At 33.2% G+C, this 26,671-nt stretch overlaps 1 protein-coding gene and 1 long non-coding RNA gene across 3 annotated transcripts in view; both read left to right on the forward strand.

The window, feature by feature from the left end:
- The window catches only part of LOC111415969 (frizzled 2), a 203,661-nt gene that overhangs the window by 129,236 nt on the left and 47,754 nt on the right, over positions 1-26,671 (forward strand). The window lies entirely within an intron of this gene.
- LOC139431984 (uncharacterized) lies at positions 888-1,351 on the forward strand. The gene is made up of 2 exons (XR_011642018.1): positions 888-1,124; positions 1,194-1,351. It is a non-coding gene; the product is annotated as an uncharacterized lncRNA (long non-coding RNA).

The following is a 26,671-nucleotide window of genomic DNA, read 5'->3' on the forward strand; positions in this document are numbered from 1 at the left end:
GTGAAACTTTGTTAATTAGGTTTCGTTAATTAGAATTTGTGGTTTTGATTAGGCTCATACCTTGAGCTTAATTCGTTTCAAATTCTGTTTGGACAAGGTCTTAAGAACCCGAGAACCTTTTAAAGCCGGCCTTAATTGAAATAATTAATACGGGGTCATTAACGTTCGATAAGGCGCGATCGGAGAACGAGCCCTCGATTGGTTTCGATATTGCATTATTTTGATTGCCTGTCGTCGTCGGCGGCGTTAAGATGCCATAAATTGTGCTGATCTCGTCGGTCTTAATATCTGTATGTTTCAACGCTTATTAGATCGAAATCGTGATGAACTTTACGCTCGGAAAATTACAAACCCGTTAAAACCCTCATAAGCTTTTGATGGCATCTATAATCTTCCTCCTCTTTTTTACAGCTTCGTGTAGGTTTTATTAGTTCACTATTTAGATACTAAATTAAGGTTGTGATGACAAAACATGCGAGGGCGAATTTTATTATTTGAGTGGGTCTTACACGAGATAAAGAAATCTTATAAAATTGTTGGCTTTAAAATCTTACTTAGGTACACTTCAAAGAAAAAATAAAATTTAAGGCTAACAGATCAATGTAGATTTATTTTAAATAAAACTACACGGTTTGAAGTTCTTTAAAGATTTACAAATGAAAACATTTCAGTAATGTAATTTAACATGTCGAGAAGTTTTTTTTGTCTTCGGTTATAAAATGAGTAAAAAAACCTCAACGAGCAAAACACGGTTGCCTTACTCTACAAAAATGTAATTTTCGTTGCACGTAAAAACCGTAACGAATGACTTGTTTACCCCGTTAACGTGTTTATATACGCCAACGTTTATATCGCCGTTAAGTGCACGCAGATACTCGCCAGACATTGCCGGATGAGTGGGTTTCTTCTCCGATGTTAAAGGTGAAGACAACAACGGCGAATGGAACAAAGAAAAAAATAAACAAAACTACGTCGTCGATTTAACGAGGTACAAAAGATACAAGGATTGGGTGATGTTCAGTCGTGACCTATGAAAAGTTTAACAAAGGGAAAAATTAAGAAAAAGAACCAATGTGGACATTAAAAAACTTTTCTTTCAAAAACGAATTGGATACCTATATGTGGTATGGTGAAGTTAAATGGATATTAATTATAAGAAAATACTTTAGTAAATGGATATAATATATTAACAGGAACATCTTTTGCATAAGAAAAAGTTGTATATCAAATAGAGAAATGGATCATCAAATCAAAGGAACGTCAAATGACCATTAAGCGCTTAGAGATAGTTGATACAAATTTAATAAAAATGAAAAAGCTATGTATGGAACAAATAAAATGTAAATGCTAATAGTCCAAGTAACATAATAAAGGAAGAACTTGCGAGAAAATTAAAAAATCCTACAGCTTTCAATTGATTAGGTTAAACGAAATTCCTCTGATTGCATGAACAAAAGTCTGTAAGCATGGTAGGTTGATATCTCTTCTCAAACTCTACCATTTCCTGGTGAAAGCAATCTCCATGTTCATTGCTGACTTAAATGGAAGTATAGAAAATGGATTTTCAAGGCCATATTGCTATGTAGTTTATGATAGACATTTATCATTAATTTAATTTTTTTGTGGCAATCTGGAAAATTTGTCTAAACTAAAATAGCCAATGATTGAAAATTGAAAAATATTAAATTGTTATGATGAAAAATATTTATTAGATTTCAGTGCTACAATATTGTTTCGACTCGAACGAATGAGTCGTCTTCAGGCACGACTGTAAATTAAAATTATAAAATAAAAAATCTTAATTAAAGAAAAATTATAATAAAAATATTTACCGTCGTAAATTTAGTGGCAAAACTTGCGTAAGATGTACATACATTGGAATGTTAACAAAAAACTTCATTAAAAAAGCAAAATGTTGTAGAGAGAAAAAGAAGGGAAAATTCAAAAAATATAAGTGTTTCCAACAAAAATGAAAAAAATTTTTACAAGTTGAATATTAAAGGGTTAAAGATTAAAATGAATTAGAATGAAATGATATTGAAAATTTAAACGATATAATAAAAAATTTAAGAAGTCTTCGAAAAAGATATAAAAACAAAAAGTAGCAAATTGAAAAATTTACAAAAAAATTAAAATTAAATCAGAATGATAATTAACAAGAAAAATTTTAACTTTAAATGAAAAATAACAAAACAACAACTAAAAATTTATTCAGAAGTGTAACATGCGCATGTTAAATTAAAATTACAGGATTTTGAGAATTAAAAATAAATGTTTAAATTTCTTTCCACAACATGAAGTTACAAAACAAAAGAAAAATTCCTATTTTGTTCAAATTCTAACAAAATAGGTCAAATCTTAATTAATAATAAACACAGATTTAAGGAAAAAGAGAAAAGTGGATATAAAATCAAGTGTAACGAATGCGAATGTTTTTACATCGGTCAAACAGGACGCAACATCAATATAAGGTACAAAGAACACATAAAAAAAGAAAATTCAGCCTTTTACAAACATTTTTTATTATTATCAAAAATTTGAAAAAATCTAAGTTAATGGATTTTTATGAAGAAATGTATATCGACCTATATAAAAAAACATTTCCTGATTTGATCTTAAATGATATCACTGATTTAAATAATCACAGATTTTATTTGAAATTTATTTGATTTTTTGGATCTCCATACAACGTGTTTGGCCTGTCACACAGTAAATTCTATTTTGTCAAGTTCGCATTTATAGTAAATTTTTATTTCTAAATGTTTTTATTTAACCTGTTACTTCCTCTTTATCTTTCTCTCTACAACATGTCACGCTGAAGAATACACGTTTTAGGTAATCGCTCTTAAATTTTTATTTTTACGCTTTTAATTTTTGTTTTTTCTCTTTTAGTTTTCAGAATTTTTCTTTTGTTTTGTAACTTCATGTTGTGGAAAGAAATTTAAACATTTATTTTTATTTTTAATTCTCAAAATCCTTTAATTTTAATTTAATTTTTATTTAACATGCGCATGTTACACTTCTGAATAGATTTTTAGTTCAGTTGTTTTGTTATTTTTCATTTAAAGTTAAAATTTTTCTTGTTAATTATCATTCTGATTTAATTTTAATTTTTTTGTAAATTTTTCAATTTGCTACTTTTTGTTTTTATATCTTTTTCGAAGACTGATTTTTTGAATTTTTACCTTCTTTTTCTCTCTACAACATTTTGCTTTTTTAATGAAGTTTTTTGTTAACATTCCAATGTATGTACATCTTACGCAAGTTTTGCCACTAAATTTACGACGGTAAATATTTTTCTTATAATTTTTCTTTAATTAAGATTTTTTATTTTATAATTTTAATTTACAGTCGTGCCTGAAGACGACTCATTCGTTCGAGTCGAAACAATATTGTAGCACTGAAATCTAATAAATATTTTTCATCATAACAATTTAACATTTTTCAATGTCTAAACTAAGTTTGGGATATTTATTTTTCACAAAACTCAAACCCTGCTCTACCTTTATGAAGTGCTTTCACAAAGTTCTTAATTAAATCAAGTTAATAGAGGTTTAATGATATTCATTCCCACTCACAACGTATCCAGATGTTAAACGCCTCTTTGTTTAACACAATGTTCTGAAAGCGCTCTATTTGTCTTTTGACAGACGAAACAACCATATTTCTTATAGCCGGAGAGCAATTCTAAAATTAAAGCCACTACATTCAAATCTGCACATATTTGCTATTTAAACTCTGCGTATTTGATTATTTCCAGAATAAGTCTTAAAATCTCGTAGATTTCTGTTAAATGGGCCCTGTACACAACAGATACACCTATGTTCCACTTCTAATAGACAGCTCATTATCTATGTTGTGAGGAAACTTTTCTAAACATATTTGAAAAATGTTAAATAATAATATAAATGCTAACTTCAAATTTCCAAGTTGCATACTACCAAAGACAACCGTGAATACTACATATTCATTGATGTTTGGAAGGCTTTCCATTCCATGTGACACCTTCGAGTCCTTCGACTTCTAGATATCTTAAATGTTATTGCATCACAAAGTTATCCTCATGTATGAGTCATGGCTTTATGAGTGGCTCTAGTATCACGTAAAGGAATATGAAATCAGTTCTCTGATCATCACTGTAAGAGATGGATAAAACTCGTGTGGATCATACATCAAAAATATTGTTTGTCCTAGCAAAAAGAAAGAAGCCCGAGAACATCGCAGGGAATTAGCGCATGCTATATGGTAAAATTCATTTCCATATTGCACAGTCTGTGAGGGAACACTCAAAATTTCATTAAGGATATAACTAATAATCAGAAACGTATGGATTCGCTGAGAGTGTACGAACCAATGATTATCGCTTATGATATTGTGAGCATCATCGTATGTTTTTTGATCCACAAGTCTTTGTCATGCTGAGACATGTACAACCTAGCGTTAGGAAAAGAAGTCCTGACCATTTAGACATTTCAACAGCCGAATTGCTGATATTCTTCTATGAAACTTTGACCTTGTAAGAATGGTAAAGGAAACATTACGCTAAATTCTGTTCAATAACAGATGATTACATTCACAAATAGTACGGAATAGCATAGACAACGTGTCTAGAAATGGCAGAAAACTACAAATCCTGGTGACTTGATCCACAAGTCTTTGTCTTGCTGAGACATGTACAATCTGGCGTTAGAAAAAGAAGTCCTGATCGTTTAGACATTTCAACAGCCGAATTGCTGACATTTTTCTATGAAACTTTGACCTTGTAAAAATGATAAAGGAAACATTATGCTAAATTCTGTTCAATAACAGATGATTACATTCACAAATAGTACGGAATAGCATAGAGAACGTGTCCAGAAATGGCAGAAAACTACAAGTCCTGGTGACTTGATCCACAAGTCTTTGTCTTGCTGAGACATGTACAACCTAGCGTTAGGAAAAGAAGTCCTGATCGTTTAGACATTTCAACACCCGAATTGCTGACTCTTCTATGAAACTTTCACCTTGTAAGAATGGTAAATGAAACATTACGCTAAATTCTGTTCAATAACAGATGATTACATTCACAAATAGTACGGAATAGCATAGACAACGTGTGCAGAAATTATAGAAAACTACTTTTAGGGTGTTTAGTACTGAGATATAATGTCACATGAAACCACTACTATTGCTTCAAATATGTAACTTTATAGATATGCGAAATGCAATGTTTGCTTGATCTAAAATGTTCATATATGTAGCTGATTCTTTGTCCTTCATTTGTAAACCTTGGCAATATCAGCCCACTCTGGTATAATCACTATGACATATATTCCAACACTTGAAATATATGTACAACTTTAAATATGTGTTCACGTTCTTTATTTCCGTTTGGTAGATTTACCTCAAAAGAAATGATTTAGTGTAATATTTAGAAAATTATATAAATGAATCAAACCAGAATCGGTCAGAAAATTTCATTACATATTTTCCAAACATTTTCACAATTTTTATAAATAAAAGTAAGTAGTATAATAAAAGTAATTTTCATCCCTTATATGTATTCTAATAATTTCTCGAAAATAATTTTTTTAATTATGATATTAAAAATAACAGCTTTTGGGTTGGACTCAATGAGTTTAAGAATATTTATTAATTAAATGAATATTCATAGAAATTAAATGTTCAAAAACAAAGATTAATCCTTCTTGCTATAAAACCACAAATAAATTTTTCATAAAACATTTTCAAAATATTGATACAAAAAATCAGTCTGGAAAATTTGAGTTTAATAACGTTTAACAACGAAACAATTACTCGCAGATACTATTTTGTTATACGAATTTTCAACAAAAAAAATTAATTCATATTTTATAACACCAAATTGTTATTTGATGTGGTTTGTTCCTTAAATCTGAAAATTTTGAATCTTAAAACTGAGTGGAGCTTGTTTTATAAAATAAACGATAGATGTTCATAATTGAATAATTGAAATATACAAAATTGTTTATATTACCGTCTTCTAATAAATGTGTTAAACCTAACTAAAGTTAACCCCCAAATAGAGCGAACATTATAGAGAAATTGATAGACATTGATTAGTGAAATACATTTCATTATTAAAGATCGGAATGGTACATCATCCGATTGGTTGCTGCTTTCCAGGCAATTACTCCAGAGTAAGTCGTTCACTTAACTCGCTACCGAGCAGCTGGGTTAGTTTAATTCAAAGTGATATTGGCGATTTCGTGTTACTAACCCCTATCTCTCGAAAACTTCGTGTTTTAGAAGAGTAAATGATCTTAGAAAAATAATTTCTGTAATTGAAGTACTTATAATATTCGTATTTTTAACACATTGATTTATCTCCATAACCAAACACATTTATGTTTTCAGCAAAAGCGAATTTGAAATTGCGAACAAACTACGCAGTACTAACCGTCATAATTCCTCTGCATTGTTCCAAAAAATGAAAAAGTTGAGTGTTCGATTAATATAACAAATTAATTGTGACATTTGACAAAAAATAGAAAAGAAAATAAGAAATCAAAAAATAAAAAATTTGTTTGCAAATGTTTACAATTGAAAATTTCCTCCAATATAAAACTTTCATAAAAGTGATGTTGAAATATACCTGAAATAGAAACTTGTATGACAAGTTACATCGATAAAACTAGTTGAAATTTGAAAACTTGCGTCTAAGAACATTCCATGCGAAATCAAGTTTCAACTTAACGTTTAATTTTTTTTTAACCATGATGTCGACGAAAAGAAAATAAAAATAATTAGAAATAGGTTACTTATGAATGATTAGAATCATATAAGTTAATAAATTCATTTCCAACAATCTGAACGTTATTTTAGTAATTAAACGGGTAATCCCCATGATGAAAGGATCTCTTCTCCAGCGGTCCTGATTAACACATTAAAATTTATCGTACATATAAACAATCTTTAAATAATTAAAAGGGCTTCAATTCACTTTACAGTCACACAGTCACTTTATGATTCCTTTGTGGATCGATATATCGACGTGAAATGTCACTCTCATCTAATAGCCACGGGGAGTATGTTTCCCGTGTTTCCTATCATTGACAGCAAAGTTAGTTGAGTTTACAATTACGGTATATGGTGTGATGTTAATGCAACCGTCAACCCATAATTGCCTCTATTCCTGCACCTACGCTACTTTATTCAATGATATCAAACGTATCAAACCATGTCGAAATGTTGTTTATTTACTTAATAAACATATCTACAGTTCATATTTATCTCTGTTTATTACAAAACCTTGTATTTCAGAAACTCTTCAAAATGGACTATTTCATTAAAAAAGAGACACTGTAGTAATTATAATATAAAACCCAAGGAATTATTTAAAGGCGTTATAAAAAAAAATCACATTTAGTAGTTTTTATAGTTACGTTAAATTTTTCTTTATAGTTATCTAAATAATCCCTGTTATTTCGCCTTTGAGAGTCATCCGCTTTTTGGCATTATAAAGATTTTATTGGCATAGAGCATAACTTAGCAATTGCTCTAATTATCATGTTAAAACGAGTTCCCCGGAGAATTTCACAGTATTGAAAACGTCTTTATTCACTTCTACCTTTGACCGTCTATTTAGTTATATTTTGCTTATTCCTATGTCAAACGCTTTACTGAAATTCGTGCATACTTAATCTATTTCACATAGCTCATCAAATAAAGGGAGCATATCAGTATAATATAACAGAATAGTCTTAACAGATAGTTTAGAGGCTATATTCTCTATATAGAGCAATGTTATTAGTTAATAATAATCGATTATACCTCTGACATCAAATTAAACTCTGAACTATTCTAACCTGTTTCCACACTTTGGAATTTGACATTGCACAATAGATTATTATATATGTTACAGTTAAAGCATTCATTCCGTGAATGTACACATTGTCTAGTCAATGCATACATTAAGTAATCTATCAAGTTAATGTGTAGATAAAATACGAAATGTAAACTTTTACTAGTTAATGTATACAATTACTAATGACGCCCAGTTAAAGCATAAAGTACGTTTACTAGTATATTACATAACGAAACCCAACCCAACCCAAAAAGGTATCTCCAAACAGCTACAATCCTTTTTTATATGGCAAAATTTCTTTGGCGACTTTAGCCATTTTCGACTGAATGCAATCGATATCGTTTCCATTGTTCTTGGAGATTAAGAACTTTGCGTGACCTCTCGATCAAGAGAAAGTGTATCATATCGGGTGATTCCCGTGCTGTTTCTACTTCTTGTACGATTTTTCTTTTCATGGATTATTACTGGAGAGAAGAAAGGAAACGAGAAACAAAGTATTTAATAGCTGTATTCAGGTGATAATTAAAACAATACCACTCCTCTTTCATACCCAATCCACCCAAAATAGTATCCCACCTAACACTGTTAAAACATTTACTAATTTTTCGAATAATTTGTATTTGAACTCGTATATTTCAACAACATAATTATTCAAAACACATCCTATGTAAGTTCTTAAGGTAACGGTTTGGATAAAATAAATTTAATGGCTTGATCATCATAGTCACCATGCTTAAATCCCTACAGAAAACCATTGGAAAAATAGTTTGCGATAAAAACTGTGACAAAGTGTTTACTACAATACGTACTACCGACTGCCACCCACTAGTGCCTCATTATTGTCATCATTTTCTTGCGCAAACACGCATTTGCTCAGTATCGTCGTTGTCATCAAGGTCTTAACTTATTTTTATATCGAACATGGAAAATGGTCGCGACTTGCCATTTACTTCAGAAAATGAAACTTTACAACATAGTAGCAGTGATTCAAATGATCATGCTTCAAATGGTGATGGTCAGAGAAGGAATGTAGTGATTACACTTTTGCGTTAACTGGGCAATGGTTATGAGTACAACAAGATGCTTCTTCGCCTGTACCATTCGCCTTCACTGGAATTCCTGGTTTAAAAAATGATCTTGGTGATTGTGATTGCTCCAATTTCTTCAAACTTTTCTCATGAACAACTGATATAACGTATCTATTTAAATTTAACACAATGATAGCAACATCTAGAATACTCATAGAATGGCATAAGAGGATTACCATACAGATATTTGAAAAATGTCAAATAGAAAACTCTGATAATAATAGAGGAATCAGTCTGCTATCAACAACAATTAAAATATTTATAAGCGTAATGAAGGACCGATTAGAGAATAAAGTAATGAACAGGGATGAATAACAAGGTTTCAGGAGAAACAGATCCGCTACAGACGTACTGAAGATAAAGTAATAATAGCTCATGGAATTAAAGATACTAAAAATGCTAAAGAGTATAGGATCAATAGCATGATGTTATTATTATGGCTGAAACAGAAAACGCTCTACAAAGACAATTCTTCAAATTTTATTAAATAATTTTGCCGTATGAAAAAAGGATGTAGGTGTTCCGAGATACCTTTAGCTGATGCGATAGGAGGATTTAGGAGCCAATGTTGAAAATATTAAGATTAAAATGTTAGGGTTGCGTTAGGTCCAGCAAATTCTGCGAGGTGTAGCTAATTACAAAAATTATTAAACAAACACAAAAATTCAACATAACCATATTGACCGAAGAACAAAGTGCATGATATTCAACGGGAAGCCGGAAAGATGTAAATTGGTAATTCAAAATAAATCTATAGAGCAAATGACGTAATTTAAATACCTTGGCGTAAACACATCTAGTCATCAGAAGTTAGTAAAGGACATCTAGAACCAGACTAATAAAGTGACCGCAATCATAGGATCATTACGAGACATTATATGGAAGAATATACAAAACGTACCACCAGTGCTAAATCGAAACATCGAAACAAGAGCAGATACCAGCAAAACGAAAAGTATTATAAGAACAACAGAAATGAAAACGCTGAAAGCTATAGCAGACAAAACTCTTCGAGATCCTGCAAGAAATCATGACATAAGAGAGACGTGCAAAATTCAAGACGTGTTGACATAGAGGAGAGGGTGTATGAGGAGTTGGTATGAACACAGTTGGTATAAACACGTAAATAGAATGGACAAGAACAGGATAGTGGAACGCATCATACTGATACAATATAGTTGGAACTCTTTATCTCAACCAAAGAAACAATAATCGGTTACTGAAGAGAATACGAATCTTCCAGAAGACGAAGAAAAAATAAATATTACGAATAAGGCAAATAGATATGCAAAAAGTCATGAACGAAGCAGAAAAAAGAATTTTGACATGACTCAATCCAGATGAAATTAGAAATTTTTGAACATTGTACTTTTACAAAGTAGAGTTAAAAACCGTTAAAGGTCGTTTTGAACGGATGCAACACATTTTACTGAAAGAGCCAGATTCAACACAAAAACGTAATTAAATTTTAAAACGGTGGTGCGTTGGCCGTAAGTGTTTTAAAATTAAATTTCTGCTTAAATTATAAATTTATCAAGAAAAGATAAATTAAATCTGAAAAGGATTAAGGTTAATTTTACACATGTTTTCACAAACTAATTGAGATACCAAAAAACTGTCTTCCATATTAGATTTGCTTACCAATTTTGTTTAATTTTCATAAATAAGTGAGAAAAAATTTATATCAGTCCAACATTTTTGTAAGTAATCATTCTTCACATAAAAGGTTATGTATTCGAAGGTTTGAATTCATATTAGTCAACGCAATATTTTCTCAAAGATTACAAATCATATATAAATGTAAACGTTCCTGGGTTATAGCAAAAAAATAAATAAATCCCATTACTATGCAAATGCTAATAGAGGATTCAGCCAGTTATTTATTTAATGGTCACCATCGAGTGATTTACGACTAAAGTCGTCCTAAGGTATATCTGGATTCGGCTGCAAACCGGCTGGACAAACCACGTACTATATAAATATGTCTATTTAATAATGCGAATCCGAGAGAGAAGAACTTGTGCCACCCGCTGCTCTCACAGAATTTATTTTTGACACTCTCCTCGACCAAAAGGGTACCCGGAGAAGGTCGCGAAAAACAAGCAAAAACAACGCGAACGGGGTTGTACTTTAAATTTCGAAGTAACATACATATTCAGTGTCCGAAATGAAATTTATGAAGTCCTAATTCAGATATAACCCGTGAAGCGGCATCGCGGAGGCGATTGTTCACCGATGGACATCGTAAATCTTCTTTTGTCGATGCTTTGTCCTACCACTCGTACTGTTTACTACAATCGTATGCAAATAGTAGAATGATACGGTCGGTTATTACCATACGAAGGGGGAATTTTACTAAATATTGCGGATATCTTGAGTAAAACAAGTATAAAATTTAAAATTCCAAACATTTCCCTAATTAATACTACATTAACGATCCAGACACATAATATGGTAAACACATAAACCTTGGATGCTAAATTAACAGGCTAATTAGTTGTAAAGAATGTGGGAAAATCAGATGTTTACAAAAATAATATTAAATACTTTTTTTTGAGAAATTAACATTTAACGTTTATTCATGTAAATTAGTATAAGGCATTTCTAGTTTCTTTTAAATTGTTATGAAATAAATCGGGAGTTATTTATGATAATTATGATGGATTTTCTTCACAAAGTATATATATATACTTTTTTTTATTATAAAACCGTAAGGTTTCATTATTATTGTGATGTGATTAATACATTAATACGATCTATGAACAATTTCATTTCAACCTAATTTACTACGATTATCTTAAAACTGTACTAACAAAAATAAACATACATAATCTAGCACTTTACTCTGCTTTTACACTTAGCACTCAAACAACTAGCTCAAAATGTTTCGTTCTCTTGAGTTTTTACGTCTGGTTTGTATTGTCGAGGAGCTGGATGGCTTCAATATTCACGTGGTCTAAGAACCGCTGTACATGGCTCTTAGCAAATTTGTTGATCGTCTGGCTGACAGTGTCCATCTCCAGGTCCCGATGGATGTCACCACTTCGAAGGTACCAGGATGCATCAACGATGTTCCTTAACACTTTATTCTAGAATCTCTGGGTGATTTGTGTGTTGCTTTCGCTGGCACATCCCCATAGTTGAATCCCATATGTCCATATCGGTTTCAGGATCTGTTTATACATAAGTAATTTATTATATGTTGACAGAGTGGATTTCCTGCCCAACACACAATACATTTTCTTATATCTGATTCCGAGCTCTTCCCGATTCATTTTGATATGAGTATTCCGGTGAAGTTTTGCATCTAAGGTTGGTACATATTGCTCCCTTTTGTTTGTAAAATTAATATGTACCGATTTATTCTTATTTAAGGTAATTCTCCATTTTTTGGCCCAGTCAGTAATTTTATTAATTGTCTGTAGTCTATTTGCTGCTTCTTCATGCTTATTGCCTATGGCTAGGATGGTCGTGTCATCAACAAAAGTAGCAATAGTATCGTTTTCTAGTTTAGGGATGTCACTAGTCTACAAGACGTACAAGACTGATCCAAGTATACTTCCTTGTGGCACGACTGCTTTAATTTCTTTTAAATCTGAATATTCATCTTTTTGCTTTATTCTAAAGGCTGGTTCTGATATATACGAGTCTAGCAGTTGTGCATACTGTTTGGACAAGAGTTTGTTCCGTTTGTATTTGAGTCCCTCATGCTACTTTATCAAAAGCTCAGGCTTTTGATACATCCAAGAAGACAGAAGAACAGATGACGTCAGTTATCCTATGTATCTGGTCTATGGTGGAGTGTCCCTCTCTGAATCCAAATTGATGTGATGGTATCAAATTTCTTTTCTCAAGTAAAGGATTTAGTCTTTTTAGTAGTATCTTCTCAAATAACTTTGATATCACTGGTAATAGCGATATTGGTAACTTTCCACAGGGTAGGCACATACTTGAGTCGAAGGCTGCATTGATAATAATAAAATTTCGCCTGTAATTAGGTCAAAACCTAATGATTACAGTGTATATACAAATTTATATGAAGATAATCTAAATCATCTTGATAAAAATATTCATTTTTATAAAAAATTATGGATAGGATGGTTAGCAATTAATTTCTAACAAGGACGATCTCGGGGTATTCGAAAGGGGCGATAACGAGCGATCAAAGTTAATTGGTTACCGTCGGTTTCCGTAAATTCTGAATGCGTCGACCATAAATCGGTGTTGAATTATGGAAGGCATCGCCCTACCAATACAAAATATCCGAGTAGTACCACGTACGAGAATAAAGACGGTCCCCACCATGCATAATAATGCTCATTAGGCAGGGACCCATTTGCCCCGGTGATAATTGTTTCCGTTATCGTACGTACAAATTGGACGCCGTGAAAGCGTTTAGGTGGACCGACGTTGTTAGAGCCCAGGATAACGCTGTGGGAATTCCATTAAAGCAAAAATGGGGACACCTACTACTAAGTATACGAACCCTCTTTGAATACTTCAGACTTTTTATTATCAATTCTTGTGTGGGAGTCAAGATTATACTCCCTATGAAAATAGGTTTTTAGAGATAAAATCGTAAATAACCTAAGATAATTAAAAATTTTTAATTAACGATTTAATTTAGTTTAGAATCTGTTTGTTTATTGTCACCCTCAACGAATCTTTGTCTTTCCAAGCTAAAAAAGGGGATCCCTCCCTGCAAATTGGATGCCAAAGATCCTCTTTTATTCACATTAATAGTCTCCCTTTTGTTCATTCGAGAGATAGAGCGATTCATGTTAGCATCCGGAGCAGGAATTCACTTTCACTTAACGAGAGGGAATTTCGACTCTTCAAGTATAATTGAGCACTATTTGTCAGAAAAAGAAGATTACGTGTAATTGTTCGGAATTTTTGGGTCTCGCGGAGAACAAAACATTTCTTTTCTTTTTCGTTAAGTTTCTTTAAGTAGTCCTTAAAGAAACTTTTAAAACTCAACAGCAACTTAATAAATATCTGTGGAGGATTACGACCGGAATATTAACTAAGTAACGATTGCTAGTGACGAACGTATTTATTTAAATTACCAAAGAAATTCCACGGCTCCTTTCTCGAAGATGGGAAGGAAAACGGGAAAATCGTGCGGCCGAAACGGGGAATATTCGGACGGGAGATGAATTTAAATTTTAAATTCGGTATTCACCCGGACCCGGGTCCTTACAACTGAAAGTATGAAAAATATTGTATAGGTATAACTTAAAAAATACAAAACTCCTAACGGGATGCTGCTGCTGTAGAAAGGCCACGTGAACCTTCAGGGTGCGGGGTGAATATTAATACGTTCTGGAAATTGCTTGGATGTGCCACTCAGTCACTCACCCCTTAAAACAGACACGTTTGTTTACGTAAACATGTCTGTTTTAGATCAAGAAGTTGTCTTTTAAGGGCTCGCATTGGATTTGTTAAACGAAACAGAAACGACTTTCCTGTTGTCAACTTTCTAAATACCAAAAAAAAAATTAATCGTCATTTTAAAAAAAAGCAATAATTGTAATATATGAGGTATTGTATTAAAACAACTTACATCGCCCAGAGGTGTAATTTTAGCAGCTTTAAATACCACTTCGTACCGGATCATTAATTTTAATATTAGTTCAAATAAGCAAACAGATATAGGTGAGCCTAATGTATAATAATATACATAAAGAGCAATAAACTAGTGTTAGTTTAGGTTAATAGGCGCATAAATCAGCTATTTTTTAATCAAATTAATTATTCTAATAAATGAAGTGCTCCATTACAAACAAACCTTATTGATACAAATAATATTGGATAATTTTAGATTTAAAAACAGGATTTAGCTGTACTTGGTTATAAATATGACGTAACCGTTGGAAAAATACAAAAAGTTGTCACAGCGGGGCTATAATCCGAGTGTGAATCGTTGAATTTTCGGTCGGTAATGAGAAATTTACGAGGTAATTTAAAGTGGCCCGCCAGAAAATAAAGGGCGTCGTTCCGAATTGAGTCGCCAGATTTGCATACGGCGCGAATAAAGTTCCAATAAAGCGTAAATTAGTGTTGCTGTCGCGGTCATAACTTCGTGCTCGTTAACAAGACGATACACGTTGTACGGCCTAATTGTTTTCGCTCGTAAATTCATTAAATGCAGCCGTAAAGAACGTGGAATATTTATGAGATTAGCCGCTGTGATCTCTAAAAATTGTTGTCTCGTTTTATACTCATTCCAATTGAGCTTTATTTTTACTACTTTCTCTTTCTTCTTCCCAGCGGGTTTTACGGCTTTATGCTAATCATAATCGGTACTAACCTCTTTATTCCAACAATTTACAGCTCATCGTTTAATTGGCTTATATATTTCTAAACGTTTTACGACATTACGAAGATTTATTTATGTATATATTTAGATTTATTCTTTATTTTTTTTTGAAATATTGTATTCAATATTAATTATTAAATTTAAAGAGCTTATTTAGATTTTATATTACTTTCACAATCCTTTCTATCGTTAATTACACCGCATTAGTTTTGTCTGCTGGTAAAGCGATTATTTAATTTTTCTCTCCTACGGTAAGTAGGACTTTCCTTTCATAAGTTGAACTTCGGTAGTTAACCTTCTGAGGCTTCTGTTTACCATGGATATTAATTCTGCATTCGACAGTCATGTGCGACATTCATAAGTCATTTTTACAAAGATTAACATGTAGAATAAAACGAGCGTAACTGAAGGTATATCTTTGCTCAAGAAATAATTTGTTAAGTACGATGAAGAGAACTGTCTACAAGAGCTATGTTGTGAAGATCAAAACACTTTACCTTACAGTGTACGGTTGGGAAATTCTGTGATTAGTCATATATTTGCTAAATCTTACAAATGATCATGCTGTTAAAGCTGAAGACTACCTTTGAAGCTTCTTGAGATGGAAGCAATATCTAATTGATACCGTATAAAAATTACTTGCAGTTTATTTCTGGAACTGAAAGAATCAATCAATATTAGTTAAATTTTATATATTAATATTTTGGCGAACAGGGCAACGAATCTTTTGCCCACCCCATGCGTGCTTATTTCCAGAATAAGCAGTATGTCCTTTCATCTATTTCTCTCCTTAATACTACGACATATTTTCTGGTGTAGGAGAACGTCGTAAATATTGCGTTTCTTATTGGAGTTGGTGATAAGTTTTGATGCAAATTCGTTGTGAAAATTCCTCCTGCTTTCATTGACAGAATTCACGTAAATTCTTGGCGTGTTGATATTCTTCTCTTTTCAGGTACTCAGTCCCTACATCCAATACTTAAATATATTTCACATCCTCCTTCCAAAATGACTGAGTCCTACTAGTAATCTTGTTCTTAATAAATCCTACAGAACTTAATCTAAGCATAGTTCAATATGTCTTTCATGATCACAACGATACCATGGAATAACGTTTTCTATAAAACACAACTTGGGTATCTTCTGTCATAACTGTGTCATATTTATGCACATGTTTATCATTGCTTTTGGCGGCAAGTTTACACTTCCTTACGAACTTGTTTATTAAACTCATTATGTATAGTTTTGAGTAAATTGTTGATAAAATTGATTTATTATTAGAATTAAATGGAGTTATTTGGTTCTTATAAATTAATGTAAGAAGTAGTTTACCATTTCAAAATTGAAAATAATTTTCGGCATAAGCCACTACTATTTTTCATATAAGTATTTAAAATTATGCAAATATCTCTGCATAATTTTACTCTTTTAATCGTTGTTAAAAGAATTTTCAATCTTAAATATATTATTCCTTCTTAGTCCATTTCTTTATATTGCTTGCCAGCCCTGATATTGAATTATATGGATTGTACTACTTTTTCTTCACAAATAGTACAATATTTATGTCGATTTTAATGTATTTGTGGACCAATTTGTTAAATTAAAACTTTTAATATTTGTATACACAACATTAATGTAATTCAGTCATCTGTCTTAGGGCAAAGGTTTAGGATCCTAGTTCAGTGCGACCAAAGAGTTATTATATTTGAGTATTAACCATTATGGTAATTTGCTATTGTTCAGATTTTCTAATGCAGTTCAGAAGTACATCTCTGATTCAGAATAAGCTCGATCAATGGTTCTCGAAGGCCTTAAATCGTAAGCCCTTCATAGTTGAAACATAAATTTTATCTATTCCATATAAGCCAGCATTAGTGATAGAGTGTGAAGTCTTGTTGACGCAAGATGATTCCTGCTAAGTACTACAGATATGAAGCAAGGGCTATAACATACGCTTCTTACATCTACGCTAATTTATGATGAAATAATCTTGGATGGACGAACTGCAGTGTCACCCTAAAAACGTGAGAAGTGAAGTACCTGGACAGAGGCGTAGCCCGTTGGCTGCGTTATCAAAATATTTCCGGCCGTATATGGACTTTCATAGACGTCCGGTAAAGTGGTGGCCTACTCCAGCATTTGCCAACAATTAAGGGATTTTTGAGTTAGTCACACTAAGATGAGAAAGATGAAAGCTAAGGCCAGACACATGAAAATGTTGACAAAGAGAACAAAACCCAACTCTACATATAAATCAAGAACGCTATTTTAGAGGTAAGTTCTCATATTCTGCCTATCTTGCACTCCGGCTTAACTAAAAATAACTCAAAATTATTATAAACAATCTTACTAGATGAAATACGTGGAATTTTAGAGACGTTAGTGCACAAAAGAGCACGAGATATTTGCCTTTGACAAAAATTGATAGATTATCGACACAACTTATTTTATATACTGTCCCTTGTGATTAGCCTTAGAATATTATAGAATATTATACTCCAGCAAAGCGTTTTTAGTGCCAGAGCAAGTCATTTTATGCACCATCAATTTTAATAAACATCCCCCAGGCGGAGTTTTACAATCTAATGCTCCACTAACGTAATTAGTCATTGGGTGAGGAGCCATCAAAGCAAGATAAGTTTATCCTAGGAGTATGCGAGTTGAATAAGGTGTAGAGATTTGCATAGTAAACAATTGTTCTTAATATATCAATCTCTTAATGTCTCTTAAGTTATAAGTGAACGATTTCAATCCGAAGTAGTCTTGTTGGGAATAAAGTTTACTGTGACTTCCCGCCGTCGTGGAATAATCACGACAGATGAAGACGTAAGTTTATATAGATAGGTGTAATCCTAAAAGCCCACCGTATTATGGATAATGCCCAATATTTCCTTTTAGGTAGTTGAGACAGCTATTCTACTTAAACAGTACCTTTTTGGGCGAAGCTACTATCTGTATAATTCTCTAAGTCATAATTTAAAACTAGCTGGTACAACATGTTTTCCTCGGATTGCGTATAAAGTATCACTAATATTATTGAATCCAAGATAGTAAATGATTGTATTTGATATGAAGGCCATATGAGAAGCTTTTCAATTGTGGATTGCTTCTGAGATACCCAACGGAAGTTAGTGTAATATCATAGAATGAATAGATGCTAATAGTAATGAAGATCCTGTAAGATGATCATTATGTGTGTCCTTTGAGTTGATAGTTAAACATTCCCTCACCGCTGTGGTGTCTCCATTAGAGTATTAAGACAATTGTTATGTACGAACACGTTTTCTGAAATAGATTGTAGTTCTAATCCTTTCATTTCCTGATAAGTTAAAAAGAAAGTCACTAATTATGAGTTCACAAATCGAAGATTTATTAATGCAATCTGAAATTGCAAAACATTCAAAACGATGAAAGGTTTGAAAAACATCATTTATTTTTATGATTCTTATATTTTAAAATTTCATTTTATTCTATTTTAGTCCTTTGAAAATGTTCTTATAACTCACCAATGCGTATGTACACAACACATTACGGTTTGTTTGAAGATTTGTCGGTTTTTTAATTACACCTCTACCGTTTAATATAATTTTTATCATAAATACACACAAAGGTAATTAGGTTGTAAACGTTTTGTTATATTTAAAACGAGGTAGAGATAAGTTAATGTTTAATTAGGTAGTCTTTTGTAGTTTAACCGAAACAAGAATTGAAAACAATCCATTTTAAGATTACATTTACCCAATCTTAATAAGAAGAAGAATTGAAACCAGGTACGGTTTGCGAAACAATAATTTCCGAACGTGCCAAATTAATACAAATATTTAACATACGAAGCCGTCCATTTGCCCGAGTGCAAGCGGCAAAACGAAAAAGACAAAGCCTGGGACCGTCTTTGTTTGGGCGATTTGAGTGCCGGACGTGAGTCTGTTGGTTCTCTCGTTCGTGCACTTGGTACAGCGGGGAGCAACACGTACGTAAAAATAAATGCATAGGTAGTTAAAAGCGTTGAAAAACGTGTTCGAAATAATGTAACCGGCCGATTCCAAGAAGTCGGGCTTGCAAATAAAAGCTTTCGCGATTTGCAAACCGTGTCACTTTTATTTTCGGCCATACATAAAACTTGGTCACAACATGGTACAACGTCAATACAAATATAAGTAAGAAATAAATCCTTGACCTCCGTAAATAGAAAACTGATGTAAATGAAAACATTCATCCTTCTGTGGTTTCCGGTATTATTACTATTGTGAATTGTCTGCATTGTCTTTTACCGTTATATTCACAATTAGCTCGACCTAAAACCGCACGCGCATACCACACAACATTTCTTCGATTCCTGAAAAAAATTCTTCGGGTTACATTTCCGTATTCGCATCTCCCACGCATCCAATTGTAAAGGGGGTATCTCGAAGTATTTCGTTTCGCCTTAGGGATAAAAGAACGTCGAGAGACAAAGTCAAGGACCCCTCGGGAACTGGTCGTTAATCGGTCTGCCACGACGCCGCCGCAAACGGCGTAAGGTCCGTGGTTTAGCGCTTGAATAAATGGTAGTGATGTTTTCTCTCTGTTGAATCGTACATAATAAATCAAGAGTTTAATTGGGAAGTCAAAGTGCTACGGCCACCTGCGCTATATCCTCCAACGTGAGCAACGAGGATCGAGAAACTTGTTCAGAACGCGCCCGTTTGACTTGTTAGAAGGCGGCGCTGAATGCAAAATTATTATGTGAGCTTAATTAATCGGGTTCATCACTTTATTATTTTAGACCTACCACGTTTAAAAAAAGTTTTATGGAATCATTTAAAAAACTATCTTTAGTTCAACTCGAAAAAAAGTTTTGCATAAACCTTAAAATATGTAAATAATCAATTTTTTAACTGTTTATTTATCTAAACTTTCTATTTCTCTTGAAAATTTAAACCACCCCATTAGTACTCAAAATATCCTCGTAAGTAACCGGATGTATACGCATGTTTAACCCCTCGACTATCTTCTATTCGTTTAAAACTCATTTAGGGTGAATGTTTTGACTTGGCACACCCCGACCACCACGAAGGCTTCCACAAAGAGCAAATAAATAAGTTCTCAAAAATATCGACGGAATCGCCATGATTTCCTCTAAATTTCACCATCGGGCATTGAGTTTTTCCACCCCGCTGGGAGACCGAGACAACTTCGTCCTTTCTACTGTCAGTTCCAAGGGGTAATTTATGGATCCTTATTTACGATCGTCTATCAGACCATTGACAAGTTAGAGGCGACTCGGTATGACTTTGAAAGAAGTTTTAGTATTGTTCGTAAGATCTATGGATTTGAAACGGCTATTCAGAAAAGAATTCCGTAAAGTAAACATTGGGGTTTCGGCTATTTTATAAGAAAACATCCATATACGGAAGTTCTAAGTTGAATTGTCATAAGAAACTTCTGGGAAATTAACAATCTCTAATGGGATCTCAAAACCTGTCGTGAATAATGCATCGCCTTAACAAAAACCGTACATTTTAAACATGGTTTTCCGCTCTCGAGATGTGTTGTAATGCGAATCCTTAAAAAAATAATACATTCTTGGCGGATGCATCTACGCACCTTCTTCTGTGTATCTCCATAGATAGCAATAAAATCGATATATACTGATTAATCTGAATAATTTAAATCGACTTAGGAACGCAAAACATGATAAAACTTTTTACGCCATGATTGCCAACGTGGTCTTTAACTAAGAGATATCACGAGATTTTAATTACATTTTCTAATTAAGGATAATAATACTAATGACTGAGACGATATAACGGTCGGGTTGTAGTTTGATCCGATCCACGTATAAGAAACTTTGTTATCTAATGGTAGGTTGTAAACCGCAATTATCCGAAACGAGTCGTTCATCTTGTCCATCAACGTTGTGGAACTTGATAAACAAGGTGGTGTTAAAAAGACTAATTCGTAGATATCCATCCAAATGAACAGAAAAGTCTTTAAAAATATAAACAAAATTAGGCTTACCTTAATTGCACTGTAATTAATTCAAATTTATTTATATAGTATTACACAAGAATGGCTCAATTGAAAGAATATAAATGAATCAAAAGAGTTTGGGGAAATCTATCAAAATTAAAACCTTCAATAAACAATTTGATTGAAATTTGTAATTTGGTACAGGATTTTTTTGCGAATTTTAACTTGACGTAATTCTGTTGTTGAAATTGGAAAGCGGATGCTATAAGCAGAATTGTGGTGGTTTATTTTCAATCGTACGTTGTGAATACTTGAATTTTTCGTTTAGTGAATGTGATGAGAGACCAACTCACGTATCACTTTTCACTTGAAAATGGAAGTTGGAGAGTATTGATCTGCCTAACTATCCGAGGTCAACAAATCCAAAGATTTGTTAAAAGGAAATTAGACATCTAGAATCGCTAACAGGATTCTCCACAAAGCAAGATTACTCACGATTACTCCTGTACACATATAATTGAACTCACGGTATAAGCAGGTATTTCATTGTTCACAGATGGATTAATAACATTCACAGGAATTAGGAGAAACCATCGGATAAGCAAATTTACAGCATGGACATATACAAACATGAGTGCTAAGATCCTTCTAGGTTAGGAGAAATCAATAAAGGTTTTCTCAGTTTCCGTGAAAACGTTGTCAACGCTGGAGCACGTACAAAGAGCTAATTCGTTGTGGTAAATTGTAGAACATTTGCAATGGTGAGTCAATGAATTAGGACAAGTTCTCAGTAGAACGTTTTGCTCGGAAAGAGATTTTACTTACGAACTTTACATCTATTGCCGAAACAGCGTTATTTGTGATTTTCAACTTAGTCTTATCTACCTCAACATTATGAAAGCAGCTATACACTAGTCAAATTTGGAAAAGGGTAATACTGCAATAATTGAAAACTATAGCTAAGGATGTTTGAGTACTTTTTTAATACCCAACACAGTTTTGTCTGTAGTCGATCCACTTTTACAAATTTGCCATGCTTCAACCAATTTGTTACGATTGTCGTGAATGTAAAACGTTAAGTAGATGCCGTGTATCTGGACTGTCGGAAGACGTTTCGTCTGCAAGATCTTTTTGTCCTCCTAATAATCAGATTGGACTTTGAAGAGTTATTATTCGTTGATTTGAAAACTTTCTCGTCCATTAGTAGTGTTACTAACTGCTTCGTAACTGATTATTCTTACATTAATTGCTAAAGGATATAAAACTTATAGCTTTGTTAAGGTGTATAACACAATTACTCAATCTCTATAAAAGGCATTTTTAAAGTAGTTACCCATCGAGAGGTTTCGAAGTGTGAGTTTCTACATTCACGTTTCAATTTTCATGTGCTACTATAACGGTTCTTCTTCTTCTACAACAAATCGCTAGCGGTCCCTATCCAAACTAAATATTGCCTCCAAGCGTCTCTGTTCATGACCTCCCTCCTGCAGTTTCTGGACCAGCATATCTCTGACGTCTGATCTCCATATATTACTCTCATATATTGGATCTAAAGTTCTTCGCAGGATCTTCCTCTCAAAGACGTCTATATTGTTTGCCAGTTTCTGAGTCAGCGTCCAGGTTTCACAACCATATGTCACTATAGGCCTTAAAATTGTTTTATAGATCCGGAACTTTATGTTCTTATGTAGATCATTAGATTTGATTGTATAGAAAGCTTTAGGCCAGCAGTAATATTGCTATAGCATAGCCGCCATCCCTCGCCAACTCCATTCCAAGTTACACGAAGTACGAGACCACCTCCGTGTCACCCATGACTCTACCTGGCCTAGTCTACATCATTATTTTCGTCTTAATGCAGTCTGCATAACCCACTAGCTGTACAGATTATTTTATCAGTAGATTCGATCTTCATATTTTCATTAGCATCATTGTGCAAACTATACCTCACAATTGTTCTCATAAATACCTGCTCCTTACCGATTTTCACATTCATATCCCCGATTATAACCTTGATATTAATTTTTGGAAATGGGTCGTATATAGTTGTTAATAACTGGTCTCTTGTATTTTAGGCTCCTATTCTCCTGTGTACGTTAATAATGGTAATGTAAAAATCGTGACTCAGTTTGCACAATCTTTCCTTTATAGGTTGAAAATCAGTTGTGTTTCAAGGACCCCAAGGACCACAAGGACCCCAAGGTCACCAAGGACCTGTCAATTTGCCATTTTACAGCACAGTGTGACCCAACCCAACCCAAGCCAGTGATTCGATTTACTGTATTGCCGCTATTGCCAACTTATGCTTTTTTATTTCATCCAACAAGGAATGCTGTGTCCCCGGTTTGTTACATTCCATGTACCTACCTCACAATCCTGCTTCGTATGCCGTTTCCATCGCCAATGATCCCGTCCACACCAAAGCTTCATTCCAGGTTTCGAAACCGCACCTTTTTTACCAGAATTGCTTGTTGGCCCATTGCTGAACCCCGTTTTTGTAGCACCATTTCTTCCACCCTTGTCAGTCCTGACCCTGGGGAGTTGCTGTCGGCATCCAGCACCTCGCAGTTCTAATACACCTTCAATAACTACGAATATCATAAAGAAGTCTCTAATCTCAGTAATAGGTAACTATAGCAGTTACAGTTTTCCCTTTTGGGATTTCTTGAACTCATCTCAACTACTTACTAATCCCAGTTTTCGTTTATTACTGTTATTGCTATTTTTGTATTCATTAAAGTATAATTATTTTAATTTTAGATCTTGCTAATTTCGAATTGTTTTTCTTTTTTACACATTGTTAAGTTAAACTAATATTTTGTATGTTTACATTTATGTTTTTCTATTATTATTATAACGTTTTTCGAAGGAACACAAGTAATTATTAATAAACTTAAAAACGTATATTTTTAAAATAAAGTATTCTTAATAGAATGTTGTTTAAATACAACTTATTGTTTTGAAATCATTTAGAATTGTAGGAATTTGCAAGTATTTAAAGTTATTATGATATCTCTAGTTATAACGGCCAACAACTTTTGAAGTAATTTGGTATTTGTACGTGAGTCGTTAATCTTTGTAGTAGTCTTATTGGCGACGGTATTTCTTGGTTGCTAATGGACGTGCCATGTAGACACAGTCCGAAAATGCCAGGCCCTGAGATAAAGTGAATAGAACAACAAGAAATGGGACAACGGTCTCGCATAGTTATAATCTAGAACACGAATACGAAATGGTTAGAGTTTAAAACATTTTAAACCTCCCGCGCGTTTGCGATTGTTCTGACGGAAATTCCGTGTTGGTAATGGAACGACCGCTGGTTATTTAGCAGCAGAAAATCTATTTAGTATAACAATAGGGAACCAACAGTGTGTAACGGCGTCAAACGTAATTAGTCCTAAGAAATCGTGGATTCCGACGAAAGGTGTATAAATAGAACCATACCTCCAATGAAGCATGGAAGAAGCGGTGGCACCCGCCACTGTGCACCGGTGGGATGTGTTGAACAAATTGAAAAGAAAATTGGGTTCATTAAACCAACGATCGCGCTGCGACGGGCGCGCCTCGTTTCATCAAAAAACGTCCCGTCCCTGTGAGAAAGGCGTTTTTTACGTCTTTTTTACGATCTCGGTTCGTTAAGGTGACATACGTCGGAGGCGTTTAAATAAATTTATTGAAACCGTACCAATCACAGTCCTGTAACAATACCAAACATTCGTCGGCACGGAGCCGTGAAGAGTGGGAATTCAAGTTTCCGTTCCGATTGTAATAATGTGAATCCAATATCAACAATTCGCCGCGCGACCGACCGACGGTGATTGATACTTGAATAATACGTGACGCCCCGACAAATTGGATTTTTCGTATTAATTTATTTTCGGGGCGAGCACGAAATGGCTGTTACCGACTCTGATGCTCTTCTACTCGTTTGACGTTCATCACCCTGCGCGTTCTAATTAAACCGGGCTTCCGTTCAACTTTAAATAGCGTACCTAATAAACTATGCGCACTGAATCGAACCAACACTTGTTACGATATAAATCAAGCCAATCAATCACATTTTCAATTTATTTCATTGATTTATGTCGTATACTAGGTATAATGACACCTTTTTTTTAATTAAAATTATCTATTTATATCACAAGGGATGTGAAAAGTAATCTACCAAACAATTAATTTTAAACCTAAATTAAAGATTTTTTCAATCAGTCTTCATAGACAAAATGTTATCCTACAATGGGGCCGTTACAAATTATTTCTTTCTATAATTCTTCTATAATTTTTTATTTTTTAAACTGTGCTTTAGTTTTTCCAAAAAAAAATAATGAAAATTCGAAAAAACTTTGGTGACGTCACCATCGTTTCGCACGCGGTTGCTTGAAATAAAAATCAATAAAAAGTACATGAGCGAAATACCACGAGAATCTTATGCGCTAGAAGAAAGATCAGAACGATGCACTTTTGTGTCTTCTTGATCTTATGTGAAAAGCTCGTAAACGTCACCAAAGCTTTTATAGAGGGGTTTTTGAATTTTAATATTAATGATTGCAAAAATTAACCAATTTTATGTTTATCGATTTTTTGAAAGACGATTACAAGTTACAAATCAAACTTTTTCATATTGTAGAAAAAAAATTTTACAGTTGCATCGAGTTAAAACTTTTAGTTTTTTCCTAAACACATGTTATAAACATGATTAAGCAAAAACACAGAATTGAAAGGATGTAATCTGAGCACACTTTTATCTCATACTTAGCAGATTTGGATGGAATACACCGAATTAAACGAGTTTCATCCCGATAGGGAAACAGCTGTTCATAAACTGTAACGATATCGTCGGGTATTTGTATTTGTATGAAATTGATCTCTACCCATCAAATAAGCGATAAAGCGGATGAGCAGATGCTTTCCACATATTATGCGTATGCTCGTGGTTTAATACCGACGAACAAAAGTACTCCAAAATAGGAATGTAATTGTGGTTTGGTTATTGATATACATGCATATTATGTTAGTATGAGATTGGCAGTATTCCATGTATGACAACTTAGATTGGTCTTATGATATTGCAAATTTATTGAGTTATTTTGATTCTACCTTATTCCAAATCTATTCAATTTGAATTGTCTGAAACTCATCCCCTTTAATAAACCTTATATCCATGGTAATAGTCACGTTATTTTGATATCTTACATGTAATGTTGGTGATCCCTAATCTTTCTACTTCTGCTTATATAGTGTATAACTAAAACTTTACCTAATTCAATGTAAATATTTGAACACTACGTTATTTATTTAATTATGTTTAATTACAGCAAAAAAAACTGCTCGACTAACTCATAAAGATGCAGAAGATATTTTATGAGAATAGATTGAAGATGAAAGTGAAACTAATGGCGAAGTTGATAAAAATGTTATGCGAATTCAGACGACAGCTGAATCAAAATCTGAAATCAGTGATGGTTCTAATAATGATGATTAACA

This window comes from Onthophagus taurus, chromosome 1 (genome assembly GCF_036711975.1).
Source record: "Onthophagus taurus isolate NC chromosome 1, IU_Otau_3.0, whole genome shotgun sequence".
NCBI classification, from domain to species: Eukaryota; Metazoa; Arthropoda; class Insecta; order Coleoptera; family Scarabaeidae; genus Onthophagus; species Onthophagus taurus.